We start from the raw sequence: 14,648 nt of genomic DNA, 5'->3' as shown, positions 1-14,648 counted from the left end.
ACACTGAAAATAAAAAGAGAAACAAGTTGAAACAACTGAAGTCATGAGTCGAATTGGTTCTAAAGCAGTACTTACATGTGATCCAGATTAGCTTTTGCACCAACATGTTGAATGTGTGAACAGAAGGAAAACCCTTGAAGTCTTTTAAGGAGAAACATGAACACAGGGCATTTACAAAAAGACTCACAAATTCAGAAATAGGAGTCAAGTTGTTCTGAATCAAACAAGATTCCAAAACTCATTTTATCCCTCAAATTATTACTGAACAATTACACTTCAACACCATTATATTTTAGCATTCAGCTAGGCCACTGAAGGTGAACACAAGTACAAAATACTGAAAATGAGGGGGAAAAAGACAAGCCATTGACTAAACTTGACCATAAGACTCACCAAACAGCAGATACAGAGAACAAAGCTTGACAAGAGACTATATGGAAACATGAGGTATAAGTACTAATGTCAAAACAAGAAACACCTGGAAGCAATCAACACAACGAACCAATGGGAAGACACAACTAAACTTCTTATTGTGCTGGGTTAGACCGTACCATAGAGCAGTGGTTCTCAAACCTGTCCTGGGGACCCCCCACCACTGCACATTTTGCATGTCACCCTCATCTAACACACCTGATTCAAGTCATCAGCTAATTAGTAGAGACTGCAGGAGTTGAATTGGATGTGTTAGATGAGGGAGACATGCAAAATGTGCAGTGGTTGGGGGTCCCCAGGACAGGTTTGAGAACCACTGCCATAGAGTATAGAACCCAAGAGGCGACACTCTGATACTTTTTGGGTAACAGCCACTAGATGGCGCTCTGGTAGCGCGGCCGCCATTATGGGCTGAAAATACTAACTGGCCCATAGAATCCTTCACATCTTACACACCCAAAATCAGTGAATTTCACTGATTTTCACTGATTGAAGCGCAATAGAACTAATTTTTATGGGTCCTACAGTAAATGTTGTATTGTCTTATACATGTTTTATTTTACCAGTTATGGATTCCAGCCATTCATTCATCTGAGGTAACGTAGTTAAGCCTACTTTATTGAGTATTTCCATTTTATGCATTTTTACACATTTAAACACATTTATAGTAAATTAATAAGTAATACATTTAAGATCATCATGTTTGCAGCGAACAATATAGATTAGACCTAGTGGAGTAGGCAAATAATAGTATTCCAAAAGGAATTCCTAGAACTAAAATTGTCTAAAAATGACAAAACATGATGCACAAGCATGTGTATGCAGATATCAGAAAGTTAAATGAAATACCAATACTTATAACTTGAGTTAAGAAATTAATAAATCAAAATGTTAAAATTAAAAGAAAGACATTTTAAAAGTAAGGACCTGGAAACACGTTAATACCAAAACAATTCAGATAAGACATCTGCAAGTCTGATTATAAATGTTGCCATTTTTTATGAACATCAAGAAACATTTGTTTCGTTGATTTCTGATTCTGAAGGTTATGTTGATCATCACATCTGGTACCTACAAAATCTTAAAGCAACAACAATATTACAAGTAAATGATTCTGATGTCTTTTAGGCTTTACATTTAAAGAGTTTCAAGTTTAATTTAGGGCCACAAATTACCTCAAAGGAGTTTACAAGCCTACAAGTTTATAGCAGTTTATAGCAAAAAAAACAGGATGACATGTCCTTAATCTTTATGTATGGCAAATATTCTCAGTTATACAATTGATTATCACACTGCAAACTAGAAGAATGTCCATAAAATACTGTAGCATCAGTAGCCCATTGTCTGACATCATGTACCCACTGATGCACAATGTTCTCAGGACACCCCCGTTCACTGCTCAAATCCTCCAGTCTCTGAGGCTAAGCCTTTGCCTTTTTGAAAGTCTGATGAAAAAAATTATAATAATAAAGATTTTTGCCTTTGCAATCTTAAAAAGTGAGAAAAAAAAAATCATGAAAAGCTTTGTATACATAACACAGACATAACTTAATCCATTGATGCATCTGATGGATAATGCAAGATGAAGGCCTTCCCGCTTCCGTCAGTTCCACCCAAGAGCATGGACAGTTAGCATGTCATTCCTGGCTTTTAACAACAAAATGATGTGATGGAGGAAAGTTCCATTAATGTTCATGGTATTTCAGTTCATCCTTGCATTGACAATTGAGTTTTAATTCAAGAGAAATATTATGCGGTTTTATTAATGTACTGTTGTCACGATCACCGTTAGTTCCTGTCACTTCCTGGACTACATTCCCCATAATCCTTTCTGCCAAGCACATGCACTCACTCCACCTATCACCTGTTGCCACATACAGTCATGCACACTCCACACTAATCACCACACCCAGCTGATAAGCATTACCTGGACTATAAAGGACTCACACACACACCACCTCACCGCGAAGTCTTGATTACACTGTGTGTCACTTCCGAGCATTACTATTCCTGTCGGTCTGTCGGTCTGTCGGTCTGTCGGTCTGTCGGTCTGTCGGTCTGTCGGTCTGTCGGTCTGTCGGTCGGTCGGTCTGTCTGCCTGTCTGCCTGTCTGCCTGTCTGCCTGTCTGTTACCGTTACTGCCTGTTCCTGTTCCTGTTTCTTGACCCGTTGCTGCCTGTCCTGACCCTTGCCTGTTATACTGTTCTGTGAATGATATCCGCCTGTCCTGACCATTGCCTGTTTCCTGATTACGACTCTGCCTGTCCCTTGCTGTTCTCGTCTGCTCCTGATTGACCCTGCCTGTACGACATTCTTAATAAAGCTTGCATTTGGATCTCCTGCCTGAGCCTCCCATTCGTTACAGAAGACTTCGCCACAACCACGATCCAGCAGCTTTCCCGGAGGATCTCATTACGGTATGGACATTAATCAATTGCTATTGTGGAGTTCGCAAGGCACGCGATCGTTGGAGGAATATGTGCAGGAGTATCTAAACACTGCTTACCTCTCTGATCTTCCGGACTGTGCACTGATTGACTTTTTTTGTGATGGCGTCAACCAGCCTCTCCAGAATAAATTAAGACGAGAGGGACCGCGTTCATCACTTAGCAGCTTTATGGACTATGCATTGTTGACTGTTGGCTCTCCATTTACTGTGGGTGTCGCGGAGGAATGCGACACCATGGTGAGTCCCGTAATGGCCGCCGCGCCAGGTAACACGCACAAGATGGCGGCTATCATCACAACAGCAACAGTTCATGTCGCCGCTGATCGCCCAGAGCAACGTCACTCCTTCAGTGATCGCCCAGAGCAATGTCACGTCGCCGCTGATCGCCCAGAGCAACGTCACGCCTTCGCTGATCACCCAGAGCAATGTCACGTCGCCACTGATCGCCCAGAGCAACGTCACGCCTTCATTGATCGCCCAGAGCAAAGTCACGTCGCCGCTGAATCACGTCACATCTCTGGATCTGTCTGGGAGTGGAGAGGGTTGCGTTCCAGTGTGGCTGATTCACCGCTGATGTCGGCGCGAGCGGCTGGAATTCCCAAGCATCAGCCGGCCGCTTCGCACTCTCGCCAGCCGGCCGCCTCGCCCTCAAGCCCGCCGGCCGCCTCGCCCTCAAGCCCGCCGGCCGCCTCGCCCTCAAGCCCGCCGGCCGCAACGCTCTCAAGCGAGTCTGTTTCAACGCTCTCAAGCGAGACTGTTTCAACGCTCTCAAGCGAGTCTGTTTCAACGCTCTCAAGCGAGTCTGTTTCAACGCTCTCAAGCGAGTCTGTTTCAACGCTCTCAAGCGAGTCTGTTTCAACGCTCTCAAGCGAGTCTGTTTCAACGCTCTCAAGCGAGTCTGTTTCAACGCTCTCAAGCGAGTCTGTTTCAACGCTCTCAAGCGAGTCTGTTTCAACGCTCTCAAGCGAGTCTGTTTCAACGCCCTCAAGTTCGCCGGTAGCCATGGACTCGAGCGCTCTGGACGCGATGGACGAAATGGCTGCTTTGCCAGTGCCCACGGGAAAGATGGCCGCCCCTGCGGTGCATAAGGATGCAGGGGGTGTTCCAGCCACTGAGTCCATTCCAGAGGCCGCTCCAGCCAGTGAGTCCTCTCCAGAGCAGCCTGCTCTCCTGGTCAGTCCTGTCTTGGCCCAGAGGGCTGTGCTCACTTTTTATGTTTTGGCTGTCCTGCGTGCGTTGAGGATAAACTCAAGCTCTATGGACTTTGGAGCAGTCTGCCAGCCCGAGCAGCCCACTGTCGTCCCAGAGCAGCCCGAGCATGCTGCCGTCACAGAGCGGCTCGCTGCCGTTCCAGAACAGCCTGTGCCCATCCCAGAGCTGCTAGCGGAGGCCGTCACGGAGGCCGTCACCGAGCTGCCCGCTCTCCCTGACACGGCCACGGAGCACCCTTGGTCGGCCCTGCCACCACCGCCCAGGCCATTTGTCCTGCCGCTGCCGCTCAGGCCATCTGCCCTGCAGGCGCCACCCGAGCTCCTTGCCCATGAACCCGCCAATGCCTCCGTTGATTTCCCCAAGAACTTTTGGGGGTTTGGGGGTTTGGGGGGGGGGGGGGGGGGTATACCTAGGGGTGGGGAGCTTGTGGGTGGGGACCCTGCTCGGCCACTGCCGTCATCGGCCTTTGAACTATTCTGGCCATTTATGGACCCTGACCCGCCGTGGTTACCCAAGCCGCCTGACCTGCCGTGGTTACCCAAGCCGCCTGACCTGCCGTGGTTACCCAGGCCGCCTTACCTGCCGTGGCCGCCCGAGCCACCTGACCCGCCGTGGCTTTCCGACACTCCGGACTCGCCATGGTTGCCAGAGTTCCTGGACCTGCATTGGGGACCCCGCTCCTGTCTGCATGCAGGTCTCCAATGCACCCACCCTCCCTCCCTAGCTGTTCCTTTTACACTGCGAGGACGCGCCTTCCGGGAGGGGGGTGTTATGTCACGATCACCGTCAGTTCCTGTCACTTCCTGGACTACATTCCCCATAATCCTCTCTGCCAAGCACATGCACTCACTCCACCTATCACCTGTTGCCACATACAGTCATGCACACTCCACACTAATCACCACACCCAGCTGATAAGCATTACCTGGACTATAAAGGACTCACACACACACACCACCTCACCGCGAAGTCTTGATTACCCCGTGTGTCACTTCCGAGCATTACTATTCCTGTCTGCCTGTCTGTTACCGTTACTGCCTGTTCCTGTTTCTTGACCCGTTGCTGCCTGTCCTGACCCTTGCCTGTTATACTGTTCTGTGAATGATATCCGCCTGTCCTGACCATTGCCTGTTTCCTGATTACGACTCTGCCTGTCCCTTGCTGTTCTCGTCTGCTCCTGATTGACCCTGCCTGTACGACATTCTTAATAAAGCTTGCATTTGGATCTTACCATGACTCCCACTTCGTTACAACTGTATTATTACAATATTTACAGCTTCCTCTTATGCAATCTCAGACAAAGTATAAGACAGAAAGAATAAAAAGAAGAAAAAGAAGAAAAAACAAAAGACAGGTTTCCTAAAATAATATAAATAAGCACCAGTTACCATATTTTGTCATGTACAGGTCATTTACCAGAGGCGTTTAGATCAGTACTGGGGCACAGGACCACAAATAATTTTCCCAAAGTTAAAATCTATAGGGGTCTGGGGGCATCGTCCCCCGGGAAGCACTTTTCACAACAACAGCACCAAAGCATTCAATTCTGGTGACTTGCTTGAGTAGGCCTATTTATTTTCTTTAATCATATTATATACTGTTATACTTTGTTCTCTAACAAACATTATGTGATGCAGATAATTTCATTATTTTGATTTTACATTTTAATTTACTGTAAAGGGCTTTGCTTAAACATTTTTTTAGGTATCAAAAGTGGTCAGTATGGTTGATGACAAATAAAATTACACTGGAACTGTTTTACCATGGTAATTTGTAAACAAATACTAACAACTTGTTTAATGCAAGTGTACATTTTATTTGATACTAGACCAAACTAAATTTCTATTAAAATGTATTTAAAATGTATTTAAAATGTATAAACAAAAATGAAAAATAGTCTTGTTTTTACAGACTTGCGCTCTGTAGTGTAGTGCAGCGGAAACCCACCAGTAGGTGGCGGAAATTCATGTCTAAAATGTTCTATAATATATATAATATATAATAATAATATATATATGTAATATATAATTTGCAATATATTCCAGGATATTATATAATGATGTTGCTTAACTATCATTATAAATATAAAAATTAGTAACTGAGTATTTTTTGTCCTCATAACTTCAATTTTGGGGACATTTTTGTTCATTTTGATAGCATTTTTGCCACAAGCTCCCGTTAATGTCAAACATTAATGTGTCAAATGAGTTTATAGACTGATGATCCCGTTTTGAGAAAGTAAAAGGTTTTATAAGAATTTAATAAGAAGGTTTGTAATACACTTATAAATGAAAATTTAGTGATCCATCATCTTGCAGCAGATATATTTTTCATAGTTTCATTAAGATGAATAAAAGAATGTAGAATATTTGACAGGTTATTGTACAAATACATGCATGTAGAAATAACAGAACATCCACCATTTAACCTGTAATATATTCAGTTTTCATAGTATGGGGTCATGAGGGTCATCATTGATGTCATTTAGCATAATGAGGATTATTTTGAATGTCTTAAAATAGAAACATATGAATTGAACAAAGTATGCCGTTTTCTTATTTGTTAACAAAGTATTGTCATTTCAGTTATTAAACCTCAGCACTTATTTAAACTGCTGTTTAAAATTTGGGGTCAATGAGATTTTTTTTTTTTTTTTTGTCATTGTTTTTGAAAGAAGTCTCTTCTGCTCGCCAAGACTGCAATTATTTGATCAAAAATACAGTGAAAACAGTACTATTGTGAAATATTACTATAGTTCAAAAATAACTCTTGTCTATTTAAATATATTTTCAAATGTAATTTATTCCTGTGATGCAAAGCTGAATTTTCAGCATCATTACTCCAGTCTTCGGTGTCACGTGATCCTTCAGAAATCATTCTAATATGCTGATTTGGTGCTCAAGCTTTCTTATTATTATCAGTGTAGAAAACAGTTATACATTTTTGAAGGATTCTTTGAAACAGTTTTTTAGTATTTACTGTCACTTTTGATCAATTTAATGCATCCTTGCTGAATAAAAGTTTAAATTGTTTTTAAATGATGCAGTATTTTATTTTTAAATGTATTTATTTATTTTACAAAATACCCACACATTGTCCAGGAAGAAACCACTTTTGCCTTTTTCTCCAGTTATGTAATTTATTATTTTTTAAATGTTTACATTATTGTATTATAGGAATGTCCAACTATTTCATGTGTTATACGTTTATGTTTGACTGTATAATTGTTCTGTGTGTTGTATGTGCAGTCAGACTTGTAATATGTCAAACTGTCACAGCAGTCACGTATCGGCTTTGACAGGCCAGAAGCACACAGCCCGTAAACACTTTCAGTTGATAATGTGACAATAACATCGAATACACTCTAAATACACACCTTTGCCATGTGTAGCATTATAATGTAATAACTACACATAATGTAAAAACATGACATTTTTTGGTGAGTTTATAATGTAATATATTTCTCATAATGTAAAAATTGTTAGATTTTAAAATAAGATTTTATTAAGTTTTGAGAGAATTATTACATTATGAACATTTTATTACAATAATAATATAATACGTATTACATTATGCACAGTTGTTACATTATGAGTTGCTACAGCATCAATACTGGAAGGGAAGCCTAATAGAGAGGTTCAGTGAGGGCCAGTGAATTATCACACAGTGGTGTAGTATAAAGACGTTACAGCATGACACACCTGTGAATACTGCATTGGGACAATCTCTACATCTCATGTTTAACCTCATCAGCTCTTGCTGTTTAAAGCTTCTGCTCATCATTAATAACCTCTGTAATATCATCATCAGGGTTGGGTCTAGTTTCACTTCAGCACATCTGAAACAAACAAAAAATAATCGGAATGTAATTTGATTTTAGGCAACTTAGATCTCAGGAGATCTCTGAAGAATAAAGCCAGATCTGCTCATTACATCTCTGTTTCATGCATATGCCCCTGCAAAAGGATTGTATAGAAGCCTGTGTGTAAAATTTGCTGAAATTTAGTTTTTCTTGATTCATATGGGCTGTTTGTTTGTTACTGAATGTTTAATAAACTGTGCTTTGTTTTTAGGAAAACTTTGTTTTCTTGTATGTGTTTTCTTAAGTTCATCTGGAGGTGGTTTTATTAATATTAACATTAGCATGCAATCTTAATATTTTAAAGTAGTAATTATTATTTTAATATATATAAAATGTTAATATTACAATTTGAAAGTACAAATAGTTTATTTACAGTTGCATACCGCGTTGAAAAAAATAGTCAAAATTCATTTGTTTTTCTTCACTTGAATGACAGTTACTCTTAAATGCATTTGTTGCTCTTATACAGCCTACTGTATGCATTACTGACACAGTTTGTCACAGTTTGCAGGTTCGTCGACTCATTCTGTCTCTCTCTCTCTCTGTGTGTGTGTGCGTTTTACCACGGCTGATCAGTTGATCAGCGCCAGCTGGAGCTCATCCCTATTTAATGTCTGTGCTTTTCGCCCTGTATTGTCAGATTGTTGGTGTTCTCAGGCGGTGTTTCCTGGCCGTGTTTTTGTCTCTTCGTCTCCGTTTGGATTGCCTGTTTCAAGCCTGTTTGGATATTCTTCCTGTTGGATATTACTCTGAGGACTGGTTGCCCATGATGGTCCCTGCGCTGCCAAGAGACTGTTGCCATCAGCACCCACGACATCTGACTGTTGCTTTTTCTGCTCTGATGAAAGTTTGTTCTAATAAATTGTGTTTTCTGCATTTGCAATTGACTCCTCATCATTTCCCGTGACAGAACAAACTGACCAGAATGGATTCAGCAAATGCTTCTGATTTACGAGATTTTCTTGTCAAGCAACAGTGCCCGCATGGATCGTCAAGAGAAACAAATGGTTGCTACAGGTAGCGCAGGTGTCCGAGCTCACTTCCCAACTCCAACATCTGGAGACCAAAACACTGTGCCACCCCCACAGCCAGTTCCCCCGGCTTCAGTGACGATGAACCATCAGAGCGAACCCTGTCTATCACCTCCTGCACATATTCCGGTGTGTCCAATCTCTGTCGAGCATTTGTAAGTAAGTGCTCGTTGTTCTTCTCTCTACAGCCTTTGATGTTTTCTACTGAACAGTCTAAAGCTAGTGATGACGTTATTTTCGGGATGTGCTGCTTTGTGGGGAATGGCGGTGTGGGAGAATCAACATCCCTGATGTTCCTCGTTCCAAGCGCTCTGGGGTGAAATGAGGTGGGTCTTTGATTACACGCTGTGGGTCACGAGGTGGCTCGCGTGTTGGCAGATCTACGTCAAGGACATCGACCCATCTCAGATTACTCTATAGAGTTTCGTACACAGACAGCCGTGTGTAGATTGAACGAGAAGGCGCAGTGGGACATGCATGGTTGGCTGACCGTATTCAAAAGGAGATCTTCACCCTGAACTTAGCCACAGATCTTAAAAGCTGTGGGAAATGTTCCAGTTTGAAGAGAAGAATTGATCATGTGAGTGAATGCAGGTACAATTGAGGAGGAGATGGCCTGATGAAGATGAGTGGGGATAGGGTCTAGTGGACAGGTAGTAGGGTGATTGGAAAGGATGAGTTTTGAAACATCTGCCACAGAGAGCATGGAGAAGGAGAGGAGGATTTGTGTGTTTTCCGTTGAGATGTTGTCAGTGTGTGGTGTGGAGAATTGGCCGCTGATGGTAGTTATTTTATGTGTGAAAAATGTGGCAAAGTCATCAGCTGTAAGAGCTGATGTAGGAGGGAGGGGAGGAGGGAAAAGAAGAGAAGAGAAGGTTTTGAAAAGTGTGCAGGAATCGGTAGAATTGTTAATTTTATTGTGATAGTATGTGGTTTTAGCAGTGGAGACATTAGTAGAGAAAGAAGAAAGGAGTGACTGATATAAGCTAAGGTCAGTAGGATCTTTAGATTTTTACCACTTCCTCTCTGTAGCCCTGAGCCAGGGGGCAGAGGGGTGGCACGGGCTGGTCTGGATGAAAGGGGGCAGAAGTCATCTAAGCAAGATGTTACAGTGGTCAAAGAGTGTCAGTAGCATTGTTAGTGTCCAGTGATGAGAGCTGGTTAGGGGGGGAAATGTGGATGAGACCAAAGAGGATAGGTGGGATGGTGAGAGGGAGTGTAGGTTTCACCGAAAAGTAACATGTGGTGGAGTGTGTGTTGAGTTAGGGGTCAGGTTGAGATTAAAAATGATGAGAAAGTGGTCTGAGGTGTGAAGTGGAGTAACCAGTGTATTGTCGGTGGAGCCACAGCGTGTGTAGATGAGGTCCAGTTGGTTACCTGATTTGTGGGTAGCTGAAGTAGCCACTGGCTTGAGATCAAATGAGGCAAACAGAGTGTGGAAGTCAGCAGCATGAGGTTTGTCTAGATTGATGTTGAAATCTCCAAGTACTAGCAGAGGAGTTCCATCCTTAGGGAAGGATGAGAGTAACACATCTAACTCCTCCAAGAAGTTACTTAGCTGACCTTGGGGATGATAAACAACTACAATATGGATTTTAGTAGGGTAGGTGATGGTAATTGCATGTGATTTAAATGAGCCATTGTCACAGAGAGATGGTAAAGGATTGAACTTCCATTCACTGGACATAAGCAAACCAGTACCAGCACCCTTCCCAATCTGGCATGAGGTGTGAGAGAAAGTGAAATTAGAGGAGAGGGCTGCTGGTGTGGCGGTGTCCTCTAGCTTGATCCATGTCTCAGTCAGAGCCAAGAGATGGAGACCTGAATGAGTAGCAATAGCTGGAATGAAGTCTGCTTTGTTTACAGCAAATTGACAATTCCAGAGCCCAACAGAAATAGAAAGTAATGTACATGGGTAGTATACGCAGGTTATGGTTGCACTGCCTCCAATGTGTAGCACGCGATTTATGAGTGTTAGGAAGCACATTTTGAAGCACATCTCTAAAACAGGTCAAAAGACAGACAGACAAGAACACACTGTATAAATTGGATGTCATGATCACCAGTGAGAGTGCCCTTTCAGCCAGTAGAGGGCACTCCATCCCGGACTCTCATTTCCACCGGTTACATGGACTACATATCCCAATACACACTTCCCGGACTAATCATCTCACGTCATTGCACTCACCTGTTTTGTATTATGTCATTAGTGTCTGTGTGTTTATACTGAGTTGTTTCTGTCTTTGGTGTGGTTCGTTGTTTGATGTCATGTGTCTCCTGATTCCCCAGTTGTCTGGTTTGGTTTTTCTATGTTATTTTGTTCCTGTTTGTTTGGACTGTCTTATGGTTTTGACCCTTGCCGGTTCTGTGGATTACGATTCTGGATTTCCCCAATAAATGTCTCTGCTGCAAATGGATCTTCCTCTTGTTTTCATGTGAACTGTGACAGAACGAACCACCACTAGAGATCCAGCAGCATGAGGATTCTTCGGCCAGCCACTTGCGGGGAGCGTGTGGCATTGCTTGGGGCAGTGATGGCTCTGCGCTAGGAGGGAGAGGAGGTGCGGTGCTTCTCCCGGAGGTTTTGGACGGTGGCGGTGGCGCTGAAATATAATGATGAGGCACTCAAGGACATTTTTAATGCAGGTCTGGATGACCCATTGCCCCAATGGGAGATGAAGGGGCTTCAAATCTTGGACTTCTGGGGTTTTGTTAGTTATCTCTCTCATAGAGCCCAGTGGGCTCAGCCAAAATGCACTCCAGCCCATGAATCCGTTCCTCAGGCCGCTAAGGAGGTGGACACTGAATCTCCGCTTCCCACACGGAGGAAAAGGAAGAGGAGGAGGAAGGCTCCAGCCAGTGGGCCCACTCCAGCCAGCGGGCCCGCTCCAGCCAGCGAGCCCGCTCCAGCCAGTGAGTCCGCTCCAGAGCCCGCTCCAGCTAGCGAGTCCACTCCAGAGCCCACTCCAGCCAGTGAGTCCATTTTGGGTGAGCCACCGCCTCACCCTCGTAAGTGGAGGAGAAGGAGCCCTGCCGCCGCCGTCGCCCAGGTCGTCTGCCCTGCCGCCGTTAACCAAGCCTTCTGCCCTGCTACCTCTGCCCAGGCCGCCTGAACCATTGAAATCTGCCTGGTCAGTTTCTCCAGCACCACCCTGGCAATCAGCCAGAACTCTAGACCTGCCAGTGCCTGCCTGGTCAAATCCTCCAGCGCCGCCCTGGCAATCAGCCGGGACTCCAAACCTGCCAGTACCCGCCTGGTCAATTCCTCCAGCGCCGCCCTGGCAAACAGCCAGGACTCCAGACCTGCCGGTACCAGCCTGGTCAGTTCCTCCAGCACCGCCCTGGCTTTCAGTGGGGCACCCTGGATTTGGCCCGCCGTCCCTCCCCCTGATCCTCCTCCTGTCCACCTCCCTCCTGAGTTTTTTGTGTTTTTGTGTTTTTGTGTTTTGTCTGGTAGCCGCTCCTTTGAGGGGGGGTAATGTCATGATCACCAGTGAGAGTGCCCTTTCAGCCACTAGAGGGCACTCCATCCCGGACTCTCATTTCCACCGGTTACATGGACTACATATCCCAATACACACTTCCCGGACTAATGATCTCACGTCATTGCACTCACCTGTTTTGTATTATGTCATTAGTGTCTGTCTATTTATACTGAGTTGTTTCTGTCTTTTGGTGTGGTTCGTTGTTTTATGTCATGTGTCTCCTGATTCCCCAGTTGTCTGGTTTGGTTTTTCTATGTTATTTTGTTCCTGTTTGTTTGGTTTTGACCCTTGCCGGTTCTGTGGATTACGATTCTGGATTTCCCCAATAAATGTCTCTGCTGCAAATGGATCTTCCTCTTGTTTTCATGTCAACCGTGGCAGAGGAAGGAAAGAAGGGAAAAAGAAAAGAGCAATACTCCAGTGCCTTGTCAGTGTCCTTGCTCGGTGGAGTCACACAGGTAGAGTCGCTGGTCTTCACACGATGAGGGCTTCACACAAGGGCTGCCGCGGTAGACTACAGTTTTACCAACTTGTTACAACATTAGATAGTTCAGCAGGCCACGCCTTACTGACTCGTGAACACTGTAAACAAACTTCCTAGCAACGACACAGCACTAAAATCAAACTAGAAACACAAACACTTACAGTACGCAGATCCTCTTGTAGCTTGAATGATTCTCTCTGTTACAAGTACTTTAAGCAATATGGTGCATTCTTCCAAGCCATCTTGTGTTGAGGTTTGAAATTGGATATGGGTATGTGCAGGGACGGACTGGGACTAAAAAACGGCCCTGGACTTTGACTAGGCCCGGCCCAAAGCAATCGGCGTGCGGAAACTCGACAAAAACAACAATAACGCCTGGCATGAGTGTCACAAGACTTTAATTGTGGCTCATGATACTATACCATCCAAATTATAGCAATAGCACTGATGTTGACTAGATGTTGTGTTAAAAGCATATTAGATTAACTTGAATACTCATATAGCAGGGGTCTCAAACTCAAATTGTCGGGGGGCCGTTTCTGTGATTGACACCTCATAATGGCCATATTATCCTTCAAGCGCAAAAAAGCGCAACATTTCAGAAAATTTACTTTCCTTTGCATTATTTCTCATTTAGCCTACTTCAAATTTCATTAGGCCTACTAAAATATTTTTTATACCTATACTATAAATATCTTATTTACCATACTAAATGGAAACAGCAGTGCCTCTCTCATTGTTACAGAGTGTAATAAAATTATATAATACTATTACTAATATAATACTATTAATTGAAATAGTCTGGTACGACTTCTCACATCCAACAAGATATATGGAATAAAAAATCAGTAATTTAGGAACAAAACCAGCAGCACTTGTGGCGTGGAGGGGTCAGAAATAAACAAAAAACAAAAAACAAAAAAAAAACTGGAGCTAGCCTATATATCAACTTTATTTTGCCAAAATTGTTACATACATTATTAGTTTTTAACATCTAGTGGAAGTATTTTCCCTTACTTTATGTTAGCTTACATAACATTAAAATTTTGCACTGAACAACATTGTACTGAACAAATACAATCCCTGAATAAATTTGTACACTTTGTCTCTTGACACACAGCTGGGCCACATTTGTCCAAGATGCCATTTGAGCATCGGACGTGTTTTGGTGGTTTAAATCGGCGCTCGTGACTTAAAGTCGAGTGCTTTTACTGTAATTTAGGCAAGCGTGCTCATAATAGAAGCGGTTGAGAGCGCAGCTCATGGTTGCATAGCAACGACAGACGCCACTGGAGCGAAAGCGCATTGGAAAGGAGAATGCGGCGCGGCCGCTTATGTGACGCAATATGTGAATGCCCCTTAGAACGGCGACTTTTTCTTTGCATATCAGACAGGTAGCAACTAGAGAATAATAATAATAATAATAATAATAATTTAGCGGGCCGGATTATTTTTATTTTTGAGATCAGTTGCGGGCCGGGTAGAGGTGGTGGGCGTGCCGTAAATGGCCCGCGGGCCGGCAGTTTGAGACCACTGATCTAACGTCTTTGCTGCTTACTTGCCGGCCACGGCCAGTACAGCTGGCATCCAACTTAAAGGTGCATTGCTGCCACCTACAGTACTGGAGTGTGAAACAGATTAGTGAGGGGAAAAAAACAGATGATGACTGCGTGCGTGGCGGGTGGTGGCCCGC

Source organism: Chanodichthys erythropterus, chromosome 14, assembly GCF_024489055.1.
Source record: "Chanodichthys erythropterus isolate Z2021 chromosome 14, ASM2448905v1, whole genome shotgun sequence".
NCBI lineage: Eukaryota > Metazoa > Chordata > Actinopteri > Cypriniformes > Xenocyprididae > Chanodichthys > Chanodichthys erythropterus.
The sequence above is the reverse complement of the archived record's forward strand: the minus strand, read 5'-3'. Positions refer to the sequence as shown.